The 12,934-nt window shown below is 35.9% G+C and overlaps 1 non-coding gene across 1 annotated transcript; it reads left to right on the top strand.

The window, feature by feature from the left end:
* The first annotated feature begins 255 nt into the window (after positions 1–255).
* LOC150016560 (U6 spliceosomal RNA) lies at positions 256–363 on the top strand. Its single transcript, XR_016510178.1, has one exon. It is a non-coding gene; the product is annotated as a U6 spliceosomal RNA (small nuclear RNA).
* The last annotated feature ends 12,571 nt before the right edge of the window (positions 364–12,934 follow it).

Here is a 12,934-nt window from a genome sequence, read left to right on the forward strand (position 1 = left end):
TTGCATTGTTCGTATCTTTAAAAAGTTGTCTTAAACCCTTTTGAAGCAAGGATAAAGAGAAAAGAAGTATAAATATATTCCTCAAAAATCCATTGCATTCTTGCTTTCAGGATGAAAGAAAAAACGTACAAACACTTTTCTGTCCAGTAAGGGAAAACTGCATAATGCAAATCACCTAAAACATTTTTGTGTGAAAATCAAATGGAATAATGTAAATGTATATTTTCTGTTGAAGAAAAAAAATATATAGACATGGTGCTTGCTTTGACAGCACATATACTAAAATTGGAATTTATATAGAGAGGATGAGCATGGTCCCTGTTAAAGGATGACACACAAATTCATGAAGTGTTTCAAATGTTTAGATGTTGGTCAAAGAGTACAAACTCCCATCTATAAGAATTACAGATCTAATGTATAGCATGTTAACTGTAATCAGCAATACTGTGTTATATACTTGGTTTTTAAGAGAGTAGATCTTAAATGTTATCACAATACTCACACAAAAAATTGTTTATGTGAAGGAATGAAGATGTTAACAAACCTTATTGTAATAATCACTTTGCAACATATACATGTATATATACATCATATTGAACAACTTAAACTTAAAAATATTATATGATTGGATTCAAGAACACTGGAATTTCTGGCACAAGGGAAGAAAAAGAACATGACACTCCTAACATCAGCAAGCCCCCTAAATAATTAGGGGGCTGCTATGTGAAGTCCATCACACAGGACATCAGGGCAGTCTCCTCAGAAAAAGGGCCATGTGGACACACCACGCCGCAAGAGAGGTGCTTGGAACCCCAGTTTCTTGCACACAGTAGAATCTTTACAAATACATGCTGAATAAATGGAAAGATAAGTTTAAAAAATCATGACTATGCCTTGGCTGGTGTGGCTCAGTGGATTGAGTGCTGGACTGCAAACCAGGGGTCAAGGATTCAATTCCCAGTCAGGGCACATGCCTGGATTGTGGGCCAGGTCCCCATTTGGGGGCGCAAGAGGCAACCACACATTGATGCTTCTCTCTGTCTTTCAACCTCCTTTCCTTTCTCTCTAAAAATAAATAAATAAATAAATTTTTTAAATTAAAAAGTTTTTAAATAAAATAATTATAACTATGTGCTGAATAAGTCCATGAATAATCTTCAAATTAATCCAGATAGAAATGATTTAGCAGCAGCCAGCAAAGTGGATGCCATAGAGGGCTTAAGTCCTTTTAATCCTCTCCACAATACTTTGAGGTGGAGGTTTTTATCTCCACTTCTTTTTCAGATTCAATTAAGAGAGGTTAAATAATTTGTGCAAGACTACGTAAGTAGTAAGTGAAAAGCCTAGGATTTAAGCCTGGAGCTGTCTAATTCTAAAAACAGACTATTCCCTTATTCTCTTCCAATATTTCCCAAGCATTTCTAATGTTAAGAACTCAAGTCTGAGGTCCCATCCTAGACCCATTGTATCTGAATCTCCAGGGAGGGACTTAGAAACATATGTTTAACACGAGATAAAATGATGATTATTATCAGAGAATTTTAAGAAAACAACTTTATTGCATCAGGTGGGGACCCGTATCTCTCTCTGAGCGATCAAAGAGAAGCCATCAGAGATTTGAAGCCATCAACTAAAAATAAATCATATTATTCTGGAGTTCATCAGATTATAATATATTATAGATTACAATATTTATTCTTCAGTTTGGTAATATAGCATTGTCTGATTTTTAAGGTTGTCTGGATTCTAAAACTCCAAGACAGTTTTAGAAAGTTAAAAATGGGCCCTAGTAAACCTCAGAGTTTTTAACTTTCCTCTCTGTCTCTCTTTGGTCCTCAGGAGCAGAAGTGAATATGAATTCTGTTTCACTTCCTAGCAGCTTTACTTGAGCAGAAGTTCCAGTTGCGCAGGGAGGGGCTGGAGGGCCGCTGGAGAGGGATCCACTGGCTGAGAGTCAGTCCTCGTGCCTGGCTGCCCACCAGATGGCTTTTCTACTTCTGATCCAGGACATAGAAAAATTCATCAGTGCTTGATTAGTTTTTCTTAGTTTCAGGTTTCCCCACCCCTGCTGAGAAGAGCCAAGGCCAACTAAGCCTGTAGCTTCAATATTCATCATGAGAGGCAACAACTTATTTGTACAACCTAAACACTTAATTAAATGGAAAGCAAGGCAGTGACTCTTCACATGACCGAATTTAAGTCAAGCTGCGAAACTCCACAATGAGACTGGAAGTAGAGACGGACAAGCTGAGCTGAAACCTGAGGGGTGTTGGACCACCGCTTCTCAGCAATTTTATTTGTAAGTTATTCTCATTATCTCAGAGAGAAATCTGAGACATGGTTAGAGAAAATATGGAGCTGATTACCCCCATTTTGAGCAAAGATCTTTGTTTTAAGGAACTTGCTTTATATAGTACTGCCAAGAAACATTTTGAATGATATTTCCAGGCATGATTTCTATAATAGTAAGTAATTACAATTACCTTAGTTTAATATGCTTTTATTCTTCAGTGGTCTTCATCTCATTTAGTCTTCACAATAACTCTCTGAGGGTGGTACTTTTATTAACAGAATTTTAGAAATAAGGGAACAGATAACTTCCTCAAAGTGAAATTATGTAACTTGTAGACAGTCTAGTGAGGAGCTGAGGGGCCATCTCATATCACCAGACAGTCTGCATCCCAGTAGAGTCCATATTTTTAGGCCACTCATTTCTCCAAAGACAAATTCTCATATCGATTAAAACGTAAGACCCAACAATATGTTTCTTTCTTAAAAATAGGTATCTATAATCAAAAATGCTAAAAATAAAAAAAAATTATTGTGGAAACAAATACAGCAAAAGAAAAAAGTTGATAAAGTTGGTAAAGTTGATACCACGTAAGAGATTTTGAAGCCAAAAAGGTGGAGGGAGGGAGGGTGCAAATAGGTCCTTGATTATAATTTTTAAAATATAAAGTCAACAGTGAGGACATGGATTGCCAAAGTTAGAAATGCAGAGAAAAATAGAATAAGTAAATTTTTTAAAATTGAAATGGGAAGTGTTAATTCATTATCAGGCTAAGACAAAAATTAGACAATCTTAAAAATTCAATAGACAAATTTAGAAGGTATTAAAGATGTGACAAAAATAGATACAAATTTGAAAAATAACATAGAAGTTATGAATACTATACAATTAATAAGTTAGAACCGATAGACATATATTCAGCTCAATAACACATAGACTATCCATCTTTTTCAATGTATACGGTATTGGTACATATATATACTAACACTCAAATAAGGCACAAAAAAATGAATCAAGAGGAAAATGATATAAATATATTTTCTCACCACAGTACAATAAAACTAAACGTTAATGACATAAGTAAAAAACTGAAAGGAGCCCTGGGCAAACAGGGATCTAATCCACAGGCTTGAGGACAGAGAGCCCAGGGTTTGGATTATAACTCCATCCCTTACTGCTGTGTGACCTAAGCAATTTATTGAACCTCTCTCAACCTTGGATTCTTCACCTAAAAATGTAGCTCTACTTTGCAAAGCTGTTATAAATATCAGCTATAAAGTATGTAAAATAATATAATGCTAAGACTTAAAAGAAGGCTAAAACTACATATCATAAAGTAAAAAGCCGTATTTATACCGTACTCATATTTTACTTAACTAGACAAAAGTTCTTATTTTAGTTGATTGACAAATCAACAAAACACCAAAATACTAACATGGTTATCTCTATGTCTTGAGATATCTGGTGATTTTTGTTACTTTGCCTTATTTTTCTACTATGAGCATATGATAAGTATGCAATAAAATAATAATAAATATGAAACCAAATATAAGCTTCTTTAGAACATAACATAAAAAATATAAATATTAATATATTGAGTGTTCTATAGGTGGTGGTTGCTATCAGCAAGTAACCATTTCAGTTGTTGCCACTGTCACCATCATTATTGCAAATTCTAAAATACTCTCAATCTCTCTTCCTTTCTCTGAGTGTGTGTGTGTGTGCGTGCATGTGTGTGTGTGTGTAGTATATATCCATGTTAAAAATAAACATAAATTTAAATTAACTATAAAGTTAAACATAGATTATATAAAAATATAATATATAAAATTCACAATATTGGGATAACTGACCATTTAAATGTGGACTATGGAATTAGATAAGCATATTATATCAATATAAAATCTCCCATTTTCATAACTGTTAAATTTCCTGATTTTTGTAAGAGAAATTGTCTCAGGAAATATATATTGAAGTATTTAGGTAATAGGTATATACACCTGAAACTTACTCTCAACAGTTCAGGAAAAAAATTCATATATATATAGAGAGAGAATGAATGATCAGGAAAAACTATAAGCACACAAAATATAAACAAATGGTGAATCTGGGTAAAGGCTGTACAAGAGTTTTTCATACTGATCTTTTAACATATTTGTAAGTTTAAAATTATATAAAAATAAACATTTACAAGCCCTGGCTGCTGTGGCTCAGTGGATTGAGCATCGGCCTGCAAACCAAGTATTGCTGGTTCGATTCCCAGTCAGGGCACATGACTAGGTTGCATGTCAGGTCCCCAGTTGGGGACATGAGTGAGAGGCAACCACACAGTGATGTTTCTCTCCTTCTCTCTAAAAATAAATAAAAAAACAAATAAAATTTTTTTAAAGTTAAAAAAATGAACATTTACAACAACCACAAACAAATAAATGGGTGACAATAGCAACAAAAATCCTCCTAAGCAACAGAGTTAAATAGAAAATTAAGAACATGGTAATAACTTTGGAATATTATTAAACTGAAAACACCACCTATTAAAAGTGAGGAGTGAACAAATCAGGGTCCAAAGGTAACGATGCAGATGCATTTTAGAAATATGAAATAAGTGAACTAAGCACTTGATTTAAAATCTTATAAAAAGAGGAGAACCAACATAAGGGAAAATAATTAGATGAAGAACAGAAATAAACTAGAAAACAGAAAGTCAGTGGACATAAATAAATTAAATGCTCATTCTCTGAGAAGATTATAAGATATATTAAACTCCTTGGAAATATAATAAATAAATGAAATAGTATAAATCAACAAAATTGAAGACTAGACTGGTCATTTAACAATTACTACAAAGGATTTTAAAGTATAAATGATTATAATGCATAATTTATGATAATCAATTCTAAATATTTAGCCAAATGGACAGTACAAAATATAAAGTATAAAACTGACAAAACAAGTTGTAGAAAACATGAACACTACGATGAAGGAGAAGGAAATTGAGAAAGTTATTAAAGAAATACCTCATCTACCAAAACAAATATGATGTAAACAAATTTACGGAACAATATTTCTACATATTCAAGAAACCAGTGTTTTCATATTATGTAATCAGTTTCAAATAATGAAAACACAAGACATGATACCCAGTTCATCCTGAGAGATATCAGATGCCAATTCCAATAAAACTGGTTTAAAACATTACAACCTGGCTCAGGCACAGTGATGTTCCAAAAAAATAGTTATTGGATAAGCAAATAAATAAATTTATGGGTGTATAAACAAAGAAATTAATGTAATCAACTAGCAATGTCTACTAAGGGCATGAGAGCAGGAATGTCATGCACACCATCTATTTGCTAACTTTTATTAATTACTTTATCTAATAAACATAGGCAGAAAAATCATTTCAAATGAGCTTATAGAATGCAGTTGTAACAAGATTGTATGGTGGCCAATAAAAATAAATTCTGGGAAAGCTGAAAGATGATGACCAATTACAGAATACCTTTTAAAAGAATTGCTATGGGAGGGGGGTCATTCTAAAAAAAAATTGAAGAAATGAAGACACAAAAAATTTAAGGGTAACAGAATATCCCAAAACATGCCACTTTAGCATAAGAATTACTCTGAATTAAAAAGCACTTGAAAAAGGGGAGATTTAAAGAAGGTATGCTAATCTCCTCTTTTCTTCCAAAAACAGGAGATAAAAATTAACTCCTATATGAAAGATGCCCCCCTCCCCCCCAGCACCAGGGGAAAAGAAACCTTCTTCAATGAAGGATAAAAGCTGAAAGAATTCTATACAAACAGGACTTGTTAAAATAATTCTTATCTTCCTTTAGCCTCCCTACATAGTTTAGTTACTTTTCCACAATTTTCTCTTTGTTCAACCCAGTATAAAAGCATGTAAGTTTTGGCACTTATTTGGGTCCTCATTTCCTTGAGAGATCTCCTCTGTCATGTAAAACAGATCTATTTCTATGCTTCTTTCCTGTTAGTCTGTCTTATGTCAGTTTAATTCTCAAGCGCAGTCCAAAAAAAGCCATAAGAGGTAAACTTTTACCTTCTCTACAGGATTGTTCTTAATAGAAAAGACTGATGTATCTCACTACATGGAAATTTAAAACTCTGTTCAATAAGAAACACCACGGACAAAATGCAAACTGGAAGAGGGTATTTGCAACACAAATAACCACAGAGAGTTAAAATCAGTAAGAAAAACACTAATGAAATAGTAGAAAGATGGGCAAAAGATAAGAAACAAGCAATTCACAGTAGAGGAAATTTGACCAATGCCACACCAGTAATTAAAGAGATGAAAATTAAGACAATAGGATACCATTTCGCATTCATTAAACAGGTGAAAATGAAATAATCTGACACTATCAAGTATTGGTGACAATGTGGAAGAGTTCGAGAAACATTCATATTTTGATGATGATGTGTTTACTGGTGTAATCATTTTAGAGAATAAATTATCAACATGTAGGAACACTGAGAAGACATATATATTACAACCCAGCAAGTTCACTTCTAAAAGTAAACTCTAGAAGCTCTCACTTGTGAACAATTCATGTGCACTGCAACATTGTTTGTAATAGCAAAAAACAAACCAACAAACAAAAGGCAACCTCACAAATAATCATCAATGGGAACAAACTGTGATATATTCCTACAAAGGGATCATCTACAGCAGTTTCATCAATAGAGATAAACCTTTAAAATATAAGGCCGAATGAAAAAAAAACAAATTGCAGGTAAGTAAGTAGAGTAAAAAAGTTGTAAATATACAAAATAATGCTATATATTTTCTAGCTACATATACACGATGCGAACATACATAGATGAGAATGATCAGGCAGCGAGCTCAGGACGGGGTTGCCTCTGAAGAGGGAAAGGATGAGATTAGGTACGCAGGTATGCAGGGCTGTAGGTGTTCTATTTCTTAACAAAAACAGGAAACATGTATGGCAAATTTTTAGAATTTGATAGATCTGAGTCGTGAGTGGTAAACATAAATATTCATTATACTGTGTATTTGAAATTATTGAAAAAATTTTAAATGAGCACCTCAATTTTAAAAGATATTTAAAAATACAAAAATATATAAGCTAGTGTATAAGACATAAAACATCATTAATAGGTAATTTATTAAAAAAAGAATATTTTTAAAATGAGAATGGTGGTAAATGCAACTTTAACTCACTAGTAAAAATAATATAAAGTATACATATTCCATTTTGGCTTATCAATTGAAGATAAAATTGCAAAAATATTAATAGCTGATGTTAACATGGGGAGTGAGTGGGAGGGGAGAGCACATCTATTCACAATTGATAGGAACTTAAAATGATGTAAATTTATTTAATTTGGTAGTATATGTGAAAAGGCAAAAATATATATACCTATATTTATAACTTTTACCTTTGCTTTAAGAAATTTAAGCAAACATAATGATTGGAAACGTGGACCAAGATTTATGCTTAAGTGTGTTAAAAGTGATATCTTAAATCCATAGAATTTAATAAAAAATAGGGAATTAAGTCAATTATGGTACATCTATAAACATAATATTCTATAGCTATTTTGGATAATATTTTAAAAGATTAATGCCACTGAAATATGTCCCTAATATGTTTTTAAGACAGGTTATTAAAGAGTTTGTATAGTATGTTCACAGTTATATATTTTTTAAATAAACATATATCCCTGGCTGGGTGGCTCAGTTGGTTGGAGCATCATCCTGTACACCAAAAGGTTGTGAGTTTGATTCGTGGTCAGGGCACATACTTAGGTTGTGGGTTCCATCCCTGGTTGAGGCGCATATGGAAGGCGGTCGATAAATGTTTCTCTCTCACATCAATATTTCTCTCTCTAAAAATCAATAAACATATGCTTGGGTGAGGATTTTTTTTTTAATCTTAAATATATGGACAGGAAAAATAATTTGGAGGTATCCACATCAAAATGTCAACACTGGTTATCTCTGGATGGTAAAATTATGGATAGTCTTCAACATGTTTTTTATTTTTTTAATTAAACTCATTGAGATAGCTAGGTAATATGGGCTTTTTTCTTTTGTTCTTCATTTTCTTATTTTTTATAATAAGCATTTATTGATTCTATAATAGAAGAAGTTATTTAAAATAAAACATTCACCAAATAAGCTTTGTTGATTAAAAATTTAAATATAAAATCTAATTATGGAGGAACTGGCAAAAAATTGAAAAAAAGTGTTTATCACATCTCTGAGAGAATTTTAACTTTCTATTGGCTTTGAAACAATTGAAGTGAGTACACTACAAAAATCTGCACTACGAAAGGTTTTTTTTAAAGAGGGAAAATATTTCTATGGAACATTACAAAGAAGTAAGATCTATCATAAATAGCTAATTCAAATTTGTAAAATACATGTCAAGATTCAAAAAGATAACTAGGTAAAAGACAGAACCGTCCCCATAGGAGAAATACAATTAGTAGACAGAGTGGGAAAATGTTAATTCTCTCTAAAAATCAAAGAAATGCAAATGAAAGCAGTCTGAAGACAACAATTTACATATTCTAAAAGAACAAAAAAAATTGAATGCTAATATCCAGTGCTGGTGAAGCTGCCCAGAAACTGACTCATACATTCATTTACAACCATATCGCTCCCATCCTTTTGGCAGAAATGTTCCCATTAAGAATTTATTCTTAAGAAATAACTTGACAAAAGCAGAATAGTTCCTCCTCATCTCTTTGACTTCTAAATGTTGGAACTCCCAGGGCCCAGCCCTTTAGCACTGTCTCCTTTCCACCCACATGCATTGCTTGGAAGATCTCACCTGTATACCCAGACCTCTCACCTCATGAGTCCCCAGGGAGAAAGCAGACCAGAACAGAGACTTTCCTATGGTCAGGGGTGAGGATGGGGGTGAGGTGGATCTTGAGCGCAGTTCAAAGGCTCTGAACTTAGTCAAAGGACTGATGAAGACAAGAGGAGCCAGCAAAGAGAGTCAGAGAGACACCTACAGTGAGCTTCATCATAAAATTAATCCCTTATCTGAGCCAGGCTTTACCTGCTAGGGAGTACCTGTGAGGTTCCCAGGAATTCCCTAATTGCCGTAGCTCTCAGCTCACCTGCAGACCACCAGATGTCAGCTGCCCTTGCTCCCCGCTACACCCGCAACCTCCAGAGTCTAAGGGAATTATTCCGGGGAGGCAGTCCTCTCATGTTTTGGACTCCTTGCTGAAGCCTGTGAACCACCTAAAGAAGACATCACAGGTTCCATCCATGCCTCCTGGGCGAGCTCTGCCCCGCTGGGAGCCACCGGACCGCTATGGTAACAGTCAGAACAGTCCTGCTCTGAGGTCAGGAAGCAGAATTGCTGGGGCTCCCAAGTCTCACATAATCTCTCTGTTCCGCAAACACATTCATCCACCCAACATCCCCATCTCGGGGGTCTGTCTTCTATGTGGGTCCTTTTTTTGCTCAAGGATGCTTGCACATTGACTATCTTCCATGCATGACCTCATGAGGCTGGTATCACAAGTGTCATTATGCCCATTGTTTAGAGGTTAAGATTTACCCAAGGCAGAGTTGGACTCAAACCCACATCTTTTGTCCTCAAATCCATGTGTCTCTCTGTGGTACCAAGTTTGGCCAAGACTGGGTCTTGATACACATGTTAACAGCCTACCACTTCCTTCCTTGTTTATACATTAACTGGGAAAAATTGACCAGGGAGGTTATTTTTTTATCAAGAGGTAAGACAAGCAGCTTTGCTCTAGAAATGATGTAATAGCAGAAAGAGTCTCCAGAGGCAGGGAGCCCTCTGTAAACCTGATTGTGTTCTCATCCCAGCTCCAAGATCCCAATTACACACTGCCGGACTGCTGAGATCTAATCACTGCTGTTTCCTAAGGCATCAAAAGGACCATTCGCTCTCCCAAGAGTCCTCCGGGAGCCTGACAGATTAGGTGATTGGAATGGAATTATGGAATAAAAAATGGCTCTCCCCAGGGTATCACTCCAGCAACCATACATTTATTTAAAAGAAGCCTAGGCACAGCAATATTTTTGTCTTTCACTCCCTGAAATTTGCCTAGAAGTAAATAAAGCTGGCTCAAGCAGAGCAAACTCTTGCTCCTCCCTGCAGAATACATGCAGTCTGCCCAGGAAAGGGGGAAAGCACCTGTGGGGTTCCCCTTAATAACCTAACAGGTTCTCAAGGCATAAGAACTGATACTGGGGCTGATGGGGCAAATCCATGCAAGCATTCCTCTTTGAGGTTGAAGAGATTCCCCCCTCCACCGGACCAGAGAGGAAAAAGGCAAACTTCCTGAAAGCACGTTTGCACCAGCTACCCAGGGCAGGGTTGTGTGAACCATTTTTCTGGTTCTCCATACACTCTGCCCACCAGGAGCACACAGACTCTCTGGCCTATCGCTCCTGGGGTGTGAGGAGTGTCAGACTGGGGATAGACTCATCCCCAAGTTCCTAGTCCTGAATCCAGTGGTCACCTCTCAAGGCCATCCCCTATAAGGAACCCCTCTGAGGGCCTTTGCCTCCCTAGAGCCTGTTTTCTCAGGCCTGAAAAAAGGAACCACATGTTAAAATTAAACTCAGGGTTAGCTGGTCCAAGACAGATAATGGGAATTACAGGAAAGAAAGAGAGAGAGAGAGAGAGAAGCAAGAGAGGAAGGAAGGAAGGAAGGAAGGAAGGAAGGAAGGAAGGAAGGAAGGAAGGAAGGAAGGAAGGAAGGAAGGAAGGAAGGAAGGAAGGAAGGAAGGAAGGAAGAGAAAGAAAAAGAAAGAAAGAAAGAGAAAGAAAGAAAAAGAAAGAAAGAAAGAAAAAAAGAGAAAGAGGGGAGGAGAGGGAGGCAGGAAGGAAGGAAGGAAAGATAAAGAAAGAAAGTATTTGGGGTAGGGGGTGCTTTATTTTTTAACTAGAAAGGAGTATATAATTTATACACTTAATTTCAAAATCAAGAACAGGAAACTTAGACCTTATCTATACCTTAAAAAAAAAAAAAAACCACTATTGTAGGGGAGGAAAACTTTCCCTCCTTCATTTCTAGGTTCTTTAGCTGGCCTAATAATTAAATTGACATAAGACAGAGTAACAGGAGAAAAACCCATTTAATTTCATATGTGGAGGAGCCCCACAAAGAAGGCCTGAGAGGCTCCCAGAGATCTAGTCAGTTGAGGCTTCTAGACCATCCTGAGTAAAAAGGAGGTAGAAGTCTGGGACTTTAAAGAAGAGGAAAGCAAGTCACAGGAAGATGGAAAGATCACATTTTAGTAAACAAATGTTTGCCATGTGTGCAGATAAGTCCTTCTGGTGTAAAAATTTATCTCTGGTGATAGCTCTCTTCCTGGCACAGGCCCCCTATCTAAATTCTTCCAGGCAGCTAAGGGGGAGGTAAAAGACTCTTCTTGAGTCTATTGGGCCTTGATTGTCTTAGTGCCAAATAATCCACAAGCCAAAGAAGCACTTTCTGGGGCAGCCTGCTCTAACCACATTACTATAAATAGCTCTCCTACTCTTCATTATAGTCAGTTAAGTGGGCAGAGAAAGAGGGGAGGAACATGTAAGGAGAAATAAAAAGCACAAAAGTCTGTAATCAATAAAAATAATAATAGCTGATGTGTAGTGTGCTAAGCACAGTCCATGGATTTTCTCATTTATTCTCCCCCCAAATCCTATGAGGTAAATACCCTTGTTTTAGAGTGGGGAAACTGAGGCACAAAGACTTTAAATAATTTGCCCACTAAGAGAGCCAAGAAGAGAGAAGCCAGCCTGGAAATCCAGTTCAGGAGACAAAGATACAAAAAGAGACAGCTTTTCCTTGGGAAGGAACCTTACCCTATTATCTTTAGAATTCTGTAGCTAAGTACTTTCCTTTATTATTTCTTAACAATAGGAATTAGAGAGGAAATGATGTGTTTCAGTGGAAAACTAGCTTTGTCTTCCACACAGCACAGCCTCCTGAGTTATCTGATTCTCTGTTCATTGCCCTTGAGGCATTTTACAGCCCTGTACATTGCATGTAACTAATAGAAGGCAAAATGCAAATTTCGGCCTGCCCCGTAGAGATTTGGTCGACTTTCCTTTCACACTACGGAAGACGGTATTTTTGTTTTCATTTGTACACTCATTTTAGCATTCTCTTACTCATATAAATTTGTGGAGGTTTTTGGCATCTCCTTGGAACTGGCTACAATGCCCTTACCGGCTTCTTTATTAATGAGTTAAACAAAATACTACATGTTTATTTTTATATCTGAATGAGAAGAATGGTTTTACCTTTTAAATATAATTATCTCTTAACAGAATTATCAAAGCATATCAAAACATCTCATTGTTACTTTCTGGAGGACCATAGGCATGATCTAACCCAGATGGTTTCCAGAGTAACTGGGTGACTGATGATGGTGTGTAAATTAGGTCTTTCATAGCATAGTCTCACCCTGACAATGTCCTGTCAGACACTGCACTGGTTCATGACAAAGCTTCATGGGCAAAGGCTCCAGTCCCCTCTTCCTGGTTGGTGTTTTTTTACTGTTGATTTGGAAAAATCAATGTATATATAAATAACAATTCTATCGTACCAGAACATCTCCATGATGTGTATCTTCTGCTATATCTCATGGGCTTTTTTGAG

Source organism: Furipterus horrens, unplaced genomic scaffold (assembly GCF_987537825.1).
Source record: "Furipterus horrens unplaced genomic scaffold, mFurHor1.1.pri manual_scaffold_3, whole genome shotgun sequence".
NCBI classification, from domain to species: domain Eukaryota; kingdom Metazoa; phylum Chordata; class Mammalia; order Chiroptera; family Furipteridae; genus Furipterus; species Furipterus horrens.